Source organism: Tursiops truncatus, chromosome 1 (genome assembly GCF_011762595.2).
Source record: "Tursiops truncatus isolate mTurTru1 chromosome 1, mTurTru1.mat.Y, whole genome shotgun sequence".
NCBI classification, from domain to species: domain Eukaryota; kingdom Metazoa; phylum Chordata; class Mammalia; order Artiodactyla; family Delphinidae; genus Tursiops; species Tursiops truncatus.
This window is the reverse complement of record NC_047034.1, coordinates 133467547-133485595: the sequence shown is the minus strand read 5'-3', so window position 1 is coordinate 133485595 and position 18049 is coordinate 133467547. Positions and strand designations below refer to the sequence as shown.

General features: G+C 43.1%; 1 protein-coding gene and 1 long non-coding RNA gene across 12 annotated transcripts in view; one reads left to right on the top strand and one right to left on the bottom strand.

The window, feature by feature from the left end:
- LOC109551070 (uncharacterized) overlaps nt 1–16631 on the bottom strand; it is a 62334-nt gene extending 45703 nt beyond the window's left edge. The window contains exon 1 of the long non-coding RNA XR_012324590.1: nt 7803–16631. This is a non-coding gene — a long non-coding RNA (uncharacterized lncRNA). The remainder of the gene's footprint in view (nt 1–7802) is intronic.
- Nucleotides 1–18049, top strand: part of FGGY (FGGY carbohydrate kinase domain containing) — a 433125-nt gene that overhangs the window by 367293 nt on the left and 47783 nt on the right. The gene's annotated exons all lie outside the window — the stretch shown is intronic.

Genomic DNA, 18049 nt, shown 5'->3' with positions numbered 1-18049 from the left:
TTTAATCTGTAACTGAGGCTCTGTGAGGTAGGTAGATGTTATCATCTCCGCTTGCAAACAGGAGCAAGAAGTTAGGAAGGCAAATCACTTGTTCAAAGCCACACAGCCAGAAAGTGAGAGAGTTGGGACTTGAACCTAGACTTGTGTGAAAATCCAAAGTATAAGCTCTTTCAAGTTCACCAAGCTACAGAAAGTGAGATTAAAGTGTGTGTGGAGGGCTGCCCTGGTGGCGCAGTGGTTGAGAGTCCGCCTGCCGATGCAGGGGATACGGGTTCGCGCCCCGGTCCGGGAGGATCCCACACGCCACGGAGCGGCTGGGCCCGTGAGCCATGGCCGCTGAGCCTGCGCGTCCGGAGCCTGTGCTCCGCAACGGGAGAGGCCACAGCAGTGAGAGGCCCGCGTACCGCAAAAAAAAAAAAAAAAAAAAAGAAAGTGTGTGTGTACACACGCACACAAGTGCGCACACACACAGTGGAAAAGTGCTTTCTGAACTGTGAAGAGCCACCCACCCGTGCAGGATGATGAGGATGACAGTTAGCACCCAGTCCAGGCCAAGCATGAAATGGCTCCCAACAGGCGGGTGCTTAGCCTCTGGGGAAACTCGCCTTCCACGAGGAAGTCTGGGGAGCACAGCCATTACTCACAGAAACTTCTTACAAGGAGGGGAGTGGAGGGGCTCTTTAGGGGCAAGGATCTCTCAGCTAGTCCAGTAGTTCTCAGACGTCATCAGAGGGCTACCACAGGCAGAACCAACTGTGTAATTTATGGGATCTGGTACCAAATGAAAATGTGGGCCCCTGGCCGGGGGCAGGGAAGTCACTCATGGCTGACAGGTGACCCCCCAAGGGTTTCCAGCTTCCCAGTTGCCTACCCAACCCTCCGTGGCAGTGGGGAGTGGCGGGGAGAGACACTGCTTGCCCGGCCCTGAGACACTGCAGGCTCACAACCTGGCCTGGCTCTCCCCGCAGCTGTGCTTGTCCCTACACTCCTGCCACCCCATGCCACCCTGTCATCACCCCAGGAGTGCGTGGTCAGCAGTGGAGAAATGGGGTAAGGTGCCAGGCAGGGAGCAGGCTGGTCCTGGACAGGGAAAGGCCCCACATCCAGCACGTGCTCTGCTGTCCCATCAGCCTTCGTCCGCAAAGTACACATTCAAAGATAAAATTAAGAATTTCAAAACAGGGACTGCAGATCACTAAACCCCAAGCTTGAGCCTTCCTGGCGTGGGACCCTGGATGACTACACAGGTGACATACCCGTGAAGTTTGCCCTTACTGCAGGTCCTTAGCAGAGTTTCACTAGTACAGAGGAAATGAAGAAATAAGGGTAGTATGTCGAGTTTTTAACAAAGCTGTATGTAAACAATTTAAATGATTTCCCTGTATTCTGAGATCACGATAACTTTTTTTTTTTTTTTTTGCTTTGATGTTAAAAGCTTTTTTGTTATGACATCATGGTCAGAGTAAACGTTGAGTAGGTTTTTTGGTGTTTTTTTTTTTTAAAGGTTCTTGTTTGGCAAAATAAGACGCTGACAATTCTTTGTAGGTCTCCAAAAGGTTTGGAGATTGTATTGGTCCAGAGATTGGAAACTCCTGAGCTGGGGCTTTCGAGGAGAAAGCCCTTCCTGATTGTTGGGGAATGGAGCCTTTTCCCAGCTGCTGCCATCAGAAAGGCATACAGTTAGTAATTGTGGTATATTTCAGTATTTTCTAGGTACATCTTTGCTTTTGTGAAGTCTAAACTCTGGTGGAGTCTGTGAGAAGAGGCAACACAGAATAAGGGCATCAAAATCAAAATTCAAAGTCTGAAACTCCCAGTTCCCTATGACCCTTGAGAGATCATTTCTGCAAATTTCCCAACCATCAGGAGCTCCACAGAAGTAAATTGGAGAGGTGATAACACACCCAAGGACAGACCCAGCCTATGTCTTATGTCCTGGTCTAATTATTAATAATCGATCATTAAACTGTCCAGGACTCAAAGGAGAATTTATTGGGATAATAAACTATGGCTACCCTTATTAAAGGCTCCTTCACCTCTCCTGAGGCAACAAGCCCCACAGAGGCTGCTGTTTCCCTGGGCAGGAACCCATGGTGGCCAGTTGAAGGGCTGCATTTGTCCTGCCAGAGGCCTGGGCTGGTTGACAGCCTGGGGCCTGGAAGATCCCCTTGTGGTGGTAAATCTGTGTGACTCCCAGCCCAGCGGCTCCCACCATTGTATTTTTTTGTATCAAGTCGGAGGCCAACCCACTTTCAATCCTTTGATGAGGGAAAATATGTCAACACAATGGTCCACTGAACTCTGGGCATAGACAACATGCAATGCTTTTTGGGGTCTGTAGCCTAAATGGTTTTGCTCCAGAAGATGTGGAATTAAAGATAAAGCAGACAGCTAATTGCTGTTAAACCCACATGCTCCAAACCAACCATTATGGTCTCTTCTCAGTTACAGAACCAGAGAGGCTTTCCCTAGAATAGGCGTTGGTAGACTGGGCTTTGGGGTGAGAAGCAAGAAGGAGGAAGAAGGGGAAGAGGAGGACAAGAGAGAAATAACACGTCACAGAGGGGTACAGTTCTGAAATGCACAAAGTCTGTGCCGTTTAATTGGGATTACTTTTGCTTTTTATCCCATGTGGATTGCTTTTTATCCATATGGAAAGAAATCTTTGACAATACCTGCTTCAGAGTCTCAGGTTTAAGAAGCCAATCACTGACCCGAGGAAAAAGAGACATAAATCACTTTCAAGTTCTTCAGACAAAGAACAGCTCGAGGCAAGCTGGAGCGTTTGCAGGGCATTTTTGTGACATTTCTGGATGCCCTTTGTTTCCCCCTTTCAAGAAAAGCCCTTTCTTTGCTTGCCTTCTCACATAACAGCCTGGGATTCTTGTCCCCCCCAAAAATGCATTTGAACTTGTGGGTTTGTTAAGAGTCAGGGCATGAAGCATTTTTCCATGGTAGAAAATTCTGGCATTCCAAAGCAGAACTAATGTGAGATTTGGGAAGGCTGCCCTATTTGTGCACTTAATTAGGGCTCCCCAAAGGCAGCTGATCCATTGGTGTCATAGGAAACCGACGGCAAGGCCGGCGAAGGCTGCAAATGTGTGAGTACCCAAGAGGGGGGCGAATGTAGATTCCACACCTGTTCCCCACTGCCTTGGATCAGGACTCAAGGGATATAAAGACAAGGGCTTGCCTGAAATGCTCATTTGGATCCCAGGCCTGATTTCATCGTTCTGTGTGTCAGCAGTGTTTGAGTCAAGTCCCAAAACACTTGGAGATAAAGGATCAGAGTTATAGGTTCTATTTGGATCTGTGAAATAAGGTCTTGGTTCTGAAGATCCGTGAAGTGGACAAAATTACAGTGGAAAAATTATAGACTTTAAAGACCAACCAGCCTGTGCTTTGAGTCTTACTCTGCCAGTAGTAGATGGTGTCAGTTTTTGAAGAAGTTATCCAGTTATTTCCGAGATTTAGTTTTCTTCCCTATAAGAGGCCATACTAACACCTCTTCCATGGGTTCATTATCGTAACAACAGCTAACATTTGTTGAGCAATTACGGTGCGTAAGGCACTGTTCTAAGAGCATGAACTGTATTAACTCTTCCATCCTCCGTAGACCGTATAAGGTAAAGTCTGTATTAGAGGTTGGCAAACTGCTCCCCATGGGCCAATTTTTGCCCACTGCCCATTTGTGCAAATAATATTTTACTGGAACACAGTTATGCCCATCTGTTCGTGTCTACTCTGTGGCTACTTTCATGCTATAGCTCCAAGGTTGAGTAGTCGAAACAGAAACTGTATGTCCAACCAGATCTAAAATATCTACTATCTGGCTTTGTACAGAAACAAATTTGCCAACCCCTGCTTTAAATTATCCCAATTGAAAGATGAAGAAAATAAACCATAGGCATTTTGGGGGGGCTGTGCCCCATAGCATGTGGAATCTTAGCTCCCCGACCAGGAATCAAACCCACACCCCCTGCATTGGAAGTGCAGCGTCTTAACCACTGGACCACCAGTGAAGTCCAACCATAGACATTTTAAATAGCTTAACTGAGGTCTTACAGCTGGTGACAGATAGACCTAGGATTAGAACCCAGTATCCTGACTCCAGAACTTGTGACCTTCACCAGTATCCTACGTGTATAATAATATACATGAATTGCCCAGTGCAGTGCCTGACGCATAGGAGATGCCTGACACATCTGTTTGCTTAAGCAATCCTTTGCATTCCCCCACGGTTCTCCTTTTCCTTCTGCCTCCTTTTGCAGCTTCATATCAATTTCTATTGCCTTTTCCTTCTCTTCTGCCAGATTATGTTTTCAATTCTGCAGACTTCTGGGCAATTTTATACCCATTATCTCAATGCATCAAACAACCCTGTGAGGTCGGTATCATTATCTTCATTTAAAAGATGTAGAAACCACTCCCGACCTCTGAACTCTCAGGAGTTTTTACACTTCATTTGTTAACCCTCAGAGGAAACGTTGCTAGGAGCTTTGGGAACGTTTATTTAATGCTGAAAACTAACATTAGAGAAAAAATCTCGACAGTTACTCGAGAAAGGATTACAATCTAATTGGGGTGAGAAAATAGTGTAAAATATTGGAACAACAGCAGGCATTTTTAAAGTTAAGTTATTTAGTACAGATCGTGCGTGGGTGTGAATTCAGGGAGCTGGGACAAGAGGATGGACCGGGGGTGTGGGGTGCAGGCAGGGACGGTTTCCAGGAGGCGGTTCAATGTGAGCTGGGCCTCTAACGTGGGGCAGGATCTTAAAAAGAGAATCTCAGATTTGAGTATCATGGGAGTGAGGAAAGGAACCACAGAGAGAAGACATAGAAATGGAAATGTCTCAAAGGGACAGGCCCAGCAAATCCCAGAGAACTCTGGCAAATCAGAATGAGTAAATAGGGAACAGGTTGTGTTTGACTTTGAAGGCCAGAGAGAGGGCCTTAGAATAATAGTAGTGCTAATTATGATAACACTTAGGTGCAGGATTGCTGACCCAGGCACTCTAGATTCATACTCTCCTTTAACCCCACCAACCCTGCAGTGATATAGGTATTGTCCTATTTCGCAGGTGAGAATATTTGAGGCTTAGATTGTAGCAATCAAATGTTAGTGGGAAAATTAGAACTATTCCACAGGCCTAGTTCAAGAGCACAGGGCTTTTTGTTGTTACTTTTCTTCTGTGGATACACGTGCTTGCAGGTGGGGTTTTAGATATGCCCATACAGTATAATCTTAGGCTCTGCTGGTTAAATTGTTCTTGCTTTCTCTGATGCTATAATCTATTATCAATTGCTCGTGGACTCAGATGGAGAACACCAGGAATTAGATGCTCTACACCTGGACCACTATGATACCTCCCATCACAGGCACTAGGGAGCCATGGAATGCTTTTGAGTGGGAGATGCCATGATGAAAGGAACTACTCTGCCAACGAAGTCAGGCTGGATGAGAGCTGGGAAAGACAGGAAGAAGGAGGTAGTATGAACTCACAAGTGTGATATGCAGTTGTTAGTTCACCTTGGATTGAGCCACAAGAGCTAGGGTTTGGGGTGACTGAAGAGGACATGGCAAGAAGAGAAGGGTAGATTTATGGAGTCAGAGGGCCATGACCAGCACTGCTTAGACCTTACTACTAGACAGCCATGCTTGATGAACAGAGGACTTGGAGTCTGAAGATTTAGGTTCACATCTTGGCTCTACTGCTAAAGTTGCACTGTGTGAAGAAAGAGGGAAAAGGGAAGAATTATATGCTGTTTGAGTTAGACAGCATCTCATATGTCTTCCCATCAACTCTGGGAGGTGGTAATAATAAGAGCAATAGGTAACATGTAAATACTTCTGTGTGCCAGCACTATCTGTGTTCTCTTCTAGCCATTTCTCTATATTTTTAATCTTCCTAGAAACCCCATGAGATAAGGGGCATTGTTATTCCCTTTGGATAGATGAGGTGACTGAGGCACAGAGAGGTTAAGTAACATGGCTGTGGTCACACAGCTGGTAAATAGAGGAACTAAGCTTTGAACCCAGGCAGTTTGGCCCCCAGAGTCCATGCTCTTAGTCATTTTCACACTGTCTGTAAGGCATGTTTCACCTCGAGGAGTGTTCTGGGGGTAAGGTTATTCTATGTCATCCTGTAACCTGCACGCTGACAGTCCTGCCTCTGCACCACAGGGTCAGGGACCTCCCACTGAGAAGGCTTCCTGCCACAGCCTGGTACTTCTCACAGCTGTCTGGAACCTTTCACTCCATCCTCCACCCAGACCCTCACACCCTGACCTCCTGGCTCCTGGCCACACCCATTGCCCTTGATTCTAGCTTCCCACCCCTGTAGGACTTGTGCCCCTGTACCACACCTCCAGCTCCCCTTCTCTGAACAATTTGTTTTTGTCCTTTGGACACTTTTACCTCTTTGTTCAAGGTAAGACTCTAGCACCGAGGTTCCTCCCCCACTCCATGCCAGCCCACACAAGTGGCATCCCCATCAGATTTGTACCAGCTTCTGGGAACAGGACCGGACAACTTATTCAGCCACTTTCTCAAGGGCTGGTCACTGGCAGCTATACCAGTCCCACCTGTTTCCGGCCTGGTAGCTGCCAATCCGACTAGATGGGGCTATTCTGGGAGCAGCAAGAAGACTTAGTCACCCTAGTTGAGTCTTCCTTAACAAAAGAAGTCGAAAGGCCTTTTGTTGTTGTTTGTTTGTTTTTGTTGTTGTTGTTTGTTTTCTTAATGTGCATTAAAATTCTGCCCAGGATGCTATAGCAGTTAAGACATGGCCCCTGAAATCAGAAGGATACGGGTTCAAAATCCAGTTCTGCTGCTTGCTAGCTGTGTCATCCTAGGAAAATTGTTCCATCTTAGCTCTTCGTTTGTAAAGTGGAGCTAAAAGAAGGCCTATCTTATGGGGTAGTCACAAGAATTCGGTGAAAGGATGTATGTGAGCATGTATCACACCACCTGACCGGCAGTGAGTGCTCAGTAAGTGGTAGTTACTATCAGCATTATATTAAGTATCATTATATAAAGTATCATTCAAGACTCCCTGGAGATAGTTCATTCAGACAGTTATTTACTCAGTGGACATTTATCAGGAGGCTGCTGTTTGCCAAATCTATGCCAGGTACAAATATAGGATGTATGTTTATGAAAGGAAGGAATGCATGTTAATCACTTATTATAGGCCAGACACTGTTCTAGGCATTTTAGGGACATACTTCATTTCACCTTTTTTTCTCAAGTACATATTCATTATTTTAGTTTTTTAACCTTAGAAAGTATATATATATATATATATATATATATATATATTTTTTTTTTTTTTTTTTACAGTAAGTCCTTGTTGGTTAACTGTTTCAAATATAGCAGTGTGTACATGTCAATCCCAAATTCCCAATCTAACTGCCGCTACACTCCCCCATAACCATAAATTCATTCTCTAAGTCTGTGAATCTGTTTCTGTTTTGTAAATAAGTTCCAAAACAAAAAGATACAAATGAACTTATTTATATTTCATCTTGATAAGGGCTTTGCAGGCAGACATCATAATTGTCATTTTACAGATGAAGAAACTGAGGTTCATAAAGGTTAACTCCCCCAAAGACGTGGCCAGTGATTGAGTGTAGCCATAAATCAACCAAGATATTCTGAGATCAATTCCCCACTATTGAGAGATCCACATTTTACTCTCATACTCATGCAATCGAATGCCTTTATCTATGCACCCACCTTTCTGGTTAAAAGGAAGTACAAAGGAATGTGTTTTTTATTTCATCCTTATTGGTACAAACCTCTGAAAGAGGTGAGAGCTCTGCGCCTATCTTAGCATTCCAGTGATGAGCCTGGTGGGGACTGCCCTCCAATGATTGGGGATTTCGTCATCCTTCAGGATATCTTCTCTCCTTACATGGGACTAGAACTAGAGAGGGAGAAGGCAGCAGGTAAGGAGCTTATACTGGACTCACCCAAGGCATACTTTGCAAGTTATTTTGTTTTTTTTTAAATCAGTCCCAGTCATAAGCTTGCTTTTTGGATCCATGCCTTATGCCTCTAGCCATTGAAAGCCAAGTATGTCAAGGGAAAAAAGGTCCTTCAGTTAGTTGAAATTTTATTCTGTTTCTACTTTGGTGGTTTGAAACTAATTACAGACTCTGGGTTGTGCCTATATGTCCAAAATGAAATGAGAGTTTGAGCCAATTGCTCTAATAACGAAGAGAGGAAAATCCACTTTTCTCTCCATTATCTAAAGATTTCAGGCATATGTGAGTTTTGTTTTTTTTTTTTTAAATCGAATTATGTGAAAAGTTGGCCTCAAGCCTTCATTTCACTTTGCCTTTCTAGAAACTAGTCTGAAATTTTGTTTTGGAAAGGAGATGACATGCCTTAGACTGCTTCGGCGGGACTAGAGGGTCTTGTTGGAGCAATCGCAGGCTAAGAGATTTTGGTATTGTTATGATAAAATGTTTGTGTATGCTTGGGGGAGGGAGGTGTATTGCAAAGGATGACTCTTCATTTAAATTTTTTTTGAAAGGCTGGAGTACCTAAAATAAATTTCAAGATGAACAGTTTCCATTCATCTCACTTATTGATTCATTTATTTGGTCCTCACTGTTGCCTAGAAGGCCCGCCCGGCCTGGCTCTTCGCCTCGTGCCCAGGCCGCTCCATCTATCCTGGCCCTTTCACTCTCTGTCCATATACTAAACACACTCCCACCTCTGGGCTTTTAGACGTACAGTTCCCTCTCCATGGAATCCTCTTCCTTAGATATTTGCATGATTCATCCTCTCATCCCCTTCAGATCTTTGCTCAACTCTCATTTTATCAGAGAGATGCCATTCCTGCCACCCTATACAAACTGCCTTGTCTACTCCTGTCATTCTTTATCCCTTATCCTGCTTGATTTTGTTTCCTTAGTACTTATCGCCATCTGACATAATGTATCTGTATATGTATATACATTAAGGTTCAGTCTTTGTGCTGTAACATTCAGTGGTTTTGACAAATGCATAATGTTGTATATACACAATTACAGTATCATATAGAATAATTTCAGCACCCCCCAAAAAAATCCCCTGTGCTTCACCTATTTAATCATCCCTCCCTTCTCCCTGAGCCCTTGGCAACTACTGGTCTTTTCATTACCCTAGTAGTTTTCCCTTTTCCAGAATGTCACGTAATTGGGATCATGAATATGTAACCTTTTCAGACTGGTTTCTCTCACTTAGTAATATGCATTTAAGATTCATCCACGTCTTATTGTGGCTTGGTAGTTCATTTCTTTTTATTGTGTAATAATATTCAATTGTATAGTTGTACCAGTTTGTTTATCCATTCACCCACTGGAGGACATCTGGTTGCCACTGGTTTTGGGTGACTATGAATAAACATTTGCATACAGGTTTTTGTGTGTTCTTAAGTTTTCAAATCAGTTGGGTAAATACCTAGGAACACAATTGCTGGGTTGTATGTTAAGACCATGTTTTAATGTGTTATAAACTACCAAACTGTCTTCCAAAGTAGCTGTATTATTTTGCATTTCCACCAGCAAAGAATGAGAGTTCCCGTTACTCCACATCTACGTCAGTGTTGACATTGTCAGTTTTGCAGATTTTGTCTATTCTAATAGTTATGTAGTGATATATCATTACTGTTTTAATTTGTAATTCCCTGACGGCAAATGATGTTGAGTATCTTTTCATATGATTATTTGCCACCAGTCTATCTTCTTTGGTGAAGTTCATATCTTTTGCTCATATTTTCACTGGGTTGCTTGTTTTATTATTGTTGAATTTTAAGTATTCTTTGTATATTTTGGATATAAGTTCTCAGATATATGTTTTACAAATATTTTCTCCAGGTCTGTGGCTTGTCTCTTCATTCTCTTAAAATTGTCTATCACAGAGCAGTTTTTAAATTTTAATGATCCAGCTTATCATTTTTTTCTTTCATGGATTGTTCTTTTGATGTTGTATCTAAAAACTCATCATTAAACCTAAGGTCACCTTGATTTTCTCCTGTGTTATCTTCTAGAACTTTTACAGTTTTACGTTTTACATTTAGGTTTATGATCCATTTTGAGTTAAGTTTTGTGAAAGGTGTAATGTCAGTATCTAGATTTTTTTTTTTTTTTGCATGTGTGTGCAGTTTTTTCAACACCATTTGTTGAAAACACTACCCTTTATCCTGTTAATCGACTTTGCTCCTTTGTCAAAGATCAATTTGAATGTGTTTGTGTGGGTCTACTTATGGGCTTGCTCTTCTGTTCCATTGATCTATTTGTCTGTTCTTTCACCAATACCACATTATTGTGATTATTATAGCTTTATAGTAAGTCATGAAGTCAGGTTATGTCCATCCTCTAACTTTGTTCTCCTTTAGTATTATAGTGACTAATAAGTATTTTGCCTTTCCATATAAGTCTTAGAATCATTTTGTTTTGTTTACGGATAGCTTGCTGAGTGTTCAGTTGGGACTGTGTTGAATCTATTGATCAGGTTGGGGAAATTTGTCATCTTAACAATATTGAATCTTCCAATCCATGAATATAGAATATCTCTCCATTTACTTAAATATTCTTTTTCTTTCATTAGAGTTATGTACTTTTCCATGTATAGATTCTATACATTTTGTGTTAAACTTATACCCAAGGACTTTGGTTTTTTACAGTATGCTATTGTAAATGATTTTAACTTCAGACTCCAATTTTTCATTGCTAGTAATTGGTGGGATGTAATTAACTTTATATATTAACCTTGTATCTTGTGACTTTACTATGTTCCCTTACTAGTTTAAAAAGGTGTTTTGTTTATTTTTTTTATTCTTTGAGGTTTCCTACATAGATAGCCATGTCATCTAAGAATAAAGATAGTTTTATTTCGTCCTTCTCAATCTGTATGCTTTTTTATCTGTTTTTCTTGTCTTATTGCACCAGCTAAGAGCAATACAATCTTGAATAAGAGTGGTAAGAAAGGACATCTTTGCCTTGTTCCCAGTCTTTAGGGGGAAAGCATTCAGTTTTTTCTCATTAAATACGATATTAGCTGTAGAGTTTTTTGTAAATGTTCTTTATCAAATTGAGGTTGTAGAGTTTTTTTGTAGATGTTCTTTATCAAATTGAGGATGGTCCCATATATTCCAAGTTTGCTGAGAGTTTTTAATCATGAGTAGGTGTTGGAGTTTATCAAATGCTTTTTCTGCATCTATTAATATGATTATATGAATTTTATTCTTTAACCCGTTTATGTGGTGAATTACACTGATTGATTTTTATAAATGTTGAACCAGCCTTGCATACCGAGAATAAATTCTATTTGGTTGTGGTGTGTAGTTCTTTTTATACATTGTTCAATTTGTTCAATGAAAAATCAGTTTCATTGATTTTTTCTGTATTGTTTTCCTGTGTTCAATTTCACTGATTTGTGCTTTTTATTATTTAGTTTTTTTTCCTTCCTTTTTTTCTTTTTTTCTTTGCTTAATTTAGGCTTAAATTGCTTCCCTGTCTTTGGGCTTCCACAAGAACTCCTCCTTAAATAGAGCCTGCATCTTGTAGCTCTTTCAGTTGTCATCCACTATTACTACACTGGAGCCCTGTTTGTATCATTTTAAGGTGTAGGGAAGGGAAACAGCCTAGAATCTTTTGATTGAATCCTGGGCCTATGTCCTTGGGTTGTGACCTTCACAAATGTTTCTTACCTTTTTTCCTCCCTTGTAGGTGAGAAAGGGAGACTGGAAGGAGCTAGAGTTGGAGGGGTGTCCTTCCCCTGGGTGGGGTAAGGCTCTGGTTAAGCCTTTTCCCCTTAAAAGTAGGCCTTTGTTATAAAGAACTCTCTGGCATATTTTCACAGTGTTTCCTCTTTTTCACTCCTGCTGGAGCCAGTAGGGGATCATTCTTGCCTCTTTACAGTGAGAATCTGGTAGGCTTCCTGGAGGTAAAACCCATGAAAGGGTGGGCCTCCCAGTAGACTGAAGCCCCAGAAGTTTCTCAGTCTCATGCTAGTCCACGCTCAGCCCCCAGCACTTTATCAAACTTATCAGTTAAATGTCCCTACCAGTTTGTGGCTCCAGTGGCTTCTACTCTAGGTAAGAAGATCTCAACTGCAACTCTCTAGAATTATCCTGTTTCTCCAGATCTCAGGGTGGTGGTTTGCTCTGTAACCTCAGTTCTCCAAGCAATCCAAGACAGATCAGTGATTTTCAGTTTGTTAGCTCTCTTCTTGTTATAGGAATGGGGGTAATGACTTCTAACTCCTTTACACAGTTGAGCTGTAACTGGAAGTCTCTCTGTGTATTTCCTTAGTGTATTTCCTGATACTCTTACAAGGATGTAAACTTATGAAAGCAGGAGCTATGTCTGTTTTATTCACTGGTGTATCTTCAGTAGCTAAAATAGTACCTGACTCAGAGTTGGTGCTTAATAAATATTTGTTAAATGCATTGATTAATCAGTTGATACTCACTGAGCACATCAATATACTAGGCACTGTGCTTGGTATGGAGATAACAACAGTGAAAAAGGAAGATCCCATGTGTCTACAGTCATTATTACAGTGGCGGTAGGGGGTATGGTGGGCATATACCTTAAATGGAAATAACAATAAACTACGGATTAGAGGATAGGGAGGTACTGAAGCATAGAAGACACCTACCTAAACTAACCTAAGCAAGAGGGAGGTAAAACATTGCCAGAGGAGGAAACCACCATGTGAGTTGTAAAGAATGAATAGCTTCTAGCCCATACGACGGAGGGTGATCCTGGCAGAGGGACAGCATAGATCCGATGAAGTCCATGTCGGACAATGTGCAAAGTGATTTTCTCCCCCACCTCATGTAACGTTTAGTGCTCCACATAAGGCAGGCACCATTAACTCATTTCACAGATCAGAGAGTTTAAGTGATTCGACAGAATGTCACCAATGCTGAGTAATGAAGCAAGTCCCTTTGAGTCCAGAGTCCACTTTCTTCCTGCTACAAAGATGACTAAAGCATGAATTCAGAGCCTGGTGGAGGAGCCAAACACATAAACAGATCTTTCTGGTACCAGTGCTCCCTTTGAATTTGCTTCATTGTTGTTTCTCTTTAAGACTGCAGCCCTAGAAGTAGTGAGTTGCAAATCAGGGCTGCTTTGCAAATGCCCACAAACCACTGGGGGGAGTTTTGTCAAAGAAGGCGGGAAAGAAAAATAAATGTGAGTTTCTGCTCTTTAAACCTCAGCCCAGTGAGGCAGACTTCCTGGAATACTTCAGGCCGCTTCAAAGGCCTATTGTGGGAAGTCTCCAGATGTGCGTGAAAAACCTCACTGGGGAGCTTCCCAGTGAAGAGGCCTTTTAAGCTTGAACTGAGATGAAGGAAGTTGACGTGATGAGTCCTACCAGGTGGCCCGTTTTCTGAAGGCTCCCAGATTCCACCATAACCTTGAGAAGGCGGGGGGGATTAGCCAGTTCAGATGCCTTTGCCAAACAGTGCATCTTTTTTGATTGTGGACAGCAGGGGTCTTTTTTTTGCTGGAATCAGGGGTGGGGGGCATTCACCAAATGATTTATCTACCTTTAAGTTGTTAGCGACAGCCTGGTCATTCCTCCGGCATATCTTGGGAGGGCTGGGAGGGATTTCAGGATTGGAAAAAGTCGAGGCCCTGAGTGATTTGTGCCAGTTCTTACAAATGATGCCTCTTGCCATTCTGAGAGCCAGCATCCTCTGGGTTCTTGCTCAGAGGCTCTGCCCTGAATCTATGCTTAAGCTGTCTACCCAGTGCACTGTCTGGCCTCGGTTCGAGACCCCATCTTCTTCTTGCTAGACACAGTGGAGTCAGAGAGACCCACGTTTAAATCCTGGCTGTCCGGCTCGCTTTGTCATCTTAGACAGAGTAATTTCAAATTTTCCAGGTCTCAGTTTCCTCAGCTGTAAAATGAGGGAAACCTAGTCCCTGCATCATCCTCTGGCTGTGAGGAGATGAAAGGCTGAGTTGATGCACTCACAGCACCCGGCACAGAGCCTGGCACAGAGTAAGGACCCAGTCTGTTTTTATTCCCTTCTTCTTCCCTCCAGTCGTAAGGGAAGATGGGGGCTGTCCCATTTGGCCTTTGAATGTTCCTTCTGTAGCTCTTTAAATCCTATCCCTGCCTGGTCCGTATGCGCTTAGCTAAATATTTTGAGCTCACAGTGTATTTAGGGGGAAGTTCTTTTGGCTACAGCTAAAATTAGGCCTCTCTTTTGCTCCTCTGTTTACCACCCCCCCCTTCCTATTTTAACTAATTAGAGGCATTGACACCAAGAAACACTTGAGAAAAGTTGGGAGAACAGCTGGGAGTTGTTCTGGATACGGGCAGCTGCTCCCTCTCAGCATGCAGGCACGGAAGAGGATGCTCCTGATCGGGAAGCAGGAAGGGTGCCCTGGAGAAGATGGAGGAATGCCAAAGCCTGCCTGTGGCTTGGCAAACAGCAGGGTGTGCGTGTGGGGAGGGAGGGAGTCTTATTACTGTGTCCTCTACCTTCTGCTCAAAGAAGGGGGGAGGGGTGGTTCAGAAAGAGCAGCAGAGACAGAGCGAACGAGGGGAAGAAAGAACTGAAGGGAAGGAAGGCATTAAGAAGTTCAGCGAGGTGGCTAGTTATTTAGTTGGTTATTTCCTGCAAAGGGCTGTCCTCCCACCTGGATTACTACTGGATTTTCCCAACTGGTCTTCTCCCAACTGCTCTCATGCTCCAGGTTGCTCTCCCACTGGAACCAGAGAGGGTGTGGGAAAGTGCAGATCTCTTCCCCTAAAACTCTGCAATGGGTTTCCACTATGGAATTAAGGAAAAATTTCAGAACCCATCACATGGCCCCTGAGCGCCTGGGATGCCCTGCCCCTCCACCCCTGCCACTGCTGCATCTCAGCCCTCTGCCTTTCCTTCATCTCCCTTCTCCAGGTCTTCCTTTCCTGCAGACAGATTATCTGAGTTTTATCCAGGTGTCTCTACCTTCTAGCTATAGGACCTTGGCTGGGCAAGTTACTTCACTACTTTGTGCCTCATTTTCCATATCTGAAAAATAGGGACAGTAACAGTAATTGCCTCAGAAAGTTGATGTAAGGGGTTAAATGAATAAATGGTTATTAAATATTTAGAATAATGACCGGCATGTAACTGCTCAATATTGCTTTATCTATTGTTGTTGTCATTGCTATCATTGTTATTATTTCTTTTCTTCCCGTGGCTGTAATTCTGCCCCTCCCCCAACACACAAACATTTTCTTGACCCAGGTTCTCCTTTTCCTTCAGCCATAAGCTTAAATGTCACTTCCTGAGAGAAGTACTCCCCGACCCCCCCCCAATCTAAGCCAGCGTTACTCACGTAATATCCTGTAGCCCCTTCTGCTTCCGTTCCACAGTACTTAGTGTAATGCATTGGTATATATTTTTGAGAATATTTGTTTACTGTCTGTCTCCCCTGTAAGACTCTTAAGTTTCCCAAGGGTGAGGACTGTGCTGATTTTGTTCACCAGTGACTGCCAAAGCCTAAAACAGTGATTGGCAGATAGTAAGTGTTCAATAAATGTATATGAAGGGGAGGGAGGAAGGAGAGGAGGAGAGAGGGAGGGAGGAAGGGGGACAGGGGAAAAGAAAAGGAAGATTATTGGGAAAAAAGAAAAAGTACTTCCAAAGCTCACTCTCCTTGGGATCTAGTTCTGTCCCACTCCTTAGGATATCCAGGGCTGCAGAATACTTCTTGCCACTAGCTCCCACTATGCTCACTTCTCTTTCCTGTGTCCCACCCCTTTGGGACCTGCTCTAGGCATCTCCATCATGTTGATATGACAAAGATACCTTCCAGTATATTGACTATTCCACTAATCCCTTCTTGTTAAAACACAATGAATGGGCAAACATTTGTCTTCTGGAGATACTGTCTTCATTAAACTCCTATAGGATGAAAATTCCAGGTAGTGAGCCATAAACATGATCAAGCTTTTGGTGTCACCTGTTCACTGGGGACCTTACTTTTGAAGGCTCTTCCTCCAATATCACAGAAATTTTCAAAGCTATCAGGGTAGAATTTGGGAGTCAGGAGACTTTTCATCTGACCTCATCTTTGCCTGACTATGTTAAATTCTGAACCCTTCCGTTGGTTCCTGCCCATAGCCAGCTGTGACACTCGAGCACCTATGCCCCTGGTGTGTCCCCTCCTGGTGTAGTTCACGCAGCCTCCCTCCTGGGTGTCCAACATGGGGACTGACCTTGCTATGACCCATCTATCAGAGGAGACCTGGCAACTCTTGTCTCACGGGTAGACCACCCAGAAAGGTTGCCTGCAACATCATTTTATTTTTAGGGGAAAAATACAAAAATATATTTTAAAAGATAAGAAAGGAGGACATGATAAAGCATGATATCGAGGATGTTTTACAAAGGAAATGGGCTTGAAATGACCTGCTGTGGGGATGCTGACTCCATAGTGCTTTAGCAAAATATGTCTTAATTTTTTTTTACATGATCTTTCTTTTTTTCTTCCTTCCTTCCTTCCTTCTTCCTTCCTTCCTCCCTTCCTTCCTTCCTTCTTTCTTTCTTTCTTTCTTTCTTTCTTTCTTTCTTTCTTTCTTTCTTTCTTTCTTTCTTTCTTTCTTTCTTTCTTTCTTTCTTTCTTTCCTTCCTTCCTTCTCTCTCTCTCTCTCTCTCTCTCTTCCTCCCTCCTTCCCTCCCTCCCTCCCTCTCTCCCTCTCTCTCTCTCTGGGTCTTACTTGCGGCACACGAGATCTTCAGCTGCAGCATGTGGACTTCTTACTTCTGGAATGCGAACTCTTAGTTGCAGCATGCATGCAGGATCTAATTCCCTGACCAGGAATCAAACCCGGGCCTCCTATGTTGGGAGCGCAGAGTCTTACCCACTGGACCACCAGGGAAGTCCCTGTCTTAGTTTTAATGAACTTATAAACCAACATGCTTCCATTTTGAAGTAAAAACAACATCCCAGGTCATAGAGATGTTTACAGAGTTATTTATCTAGCAAGTGAGAAACATGCCAGAAACAAATTTCTCTAAGGAACATACTGGGATTTTTTTTAAATATCTAGATCTTCATCAAGGATTGTGAAGTCCTAAAGATAATCCAAAGTCTATGCCTCAGTATAAATAGTTTCTGGCCTTAGAGAGATCCAGTAACTATTAATTCTCAAATATCAGTCTCAAAAGGGGTGTCTTCTCTTCCTGGGAAGGGTGATTCCATAAGGAGGAATTGGGGTTCCTTGCAGCTCAAAGCTATACTAAGACCCACACTCATCATACCTGGCAGAGAACTTCCTGGGCTGCCATGGAGGCAAGAGGGTCCCAGCCCAGCATCACAGCTTCCGCCAGCATCACTCACACTGCCTTCCTCTCTGAAGAGCTGGGTCCTTCTTCCCTTCAGGAAAACTTCCTGCAGGAGGTGGCATTTTAGATTGGCCATTTCTTCACCCATCCATTCATTCAGCAAATATTTATTGGGTGAGCAGCACCAACAAGCTAAGCCCTGTGCTTCAGCATGGCCTGTAGACACAGTCCCTACCCTCCAGGAGTTGTTGGTCCAATGACAGAGTCAGAGAATAAAGAAATAATTGCACATATAACCAATATACTCGTTATGAGCGCTTAAAGGAGAGGTACAGGGAGTGATAGGAGTGCTTAAATGGGATTTGAGATCCATAAATGTGACTAGTGATTCCTGCCTTCTAAGACGGTTAGCTTACGAGGGGGGCCAAGTTTGCCCTGGAGGGGAGATCTGACCAGGGACATATTGCCAGTGCATGTGATAGTAAAACCAGACGGACCTTTGAACCAGTCTTCTTATTATATTTTAGTTCTCTAAAGACAGCGCACCCTCCCACCCACACTGTCCACACCCGAGGTGAAGGGCTCACGCCACCCTGCCCTTTGATATACCACTGAGTTAAACACATGGATTCTAGCTCCGGGGCTTGAATTCTGGATCTGCCGTTTACTAGCTGGGTGATTTTGAGCAAGTTACTTAACCTCTGTTTACCTCTCTTTTCTCCCCTGTAAAATAGGGATGATAATGATAACACTGAT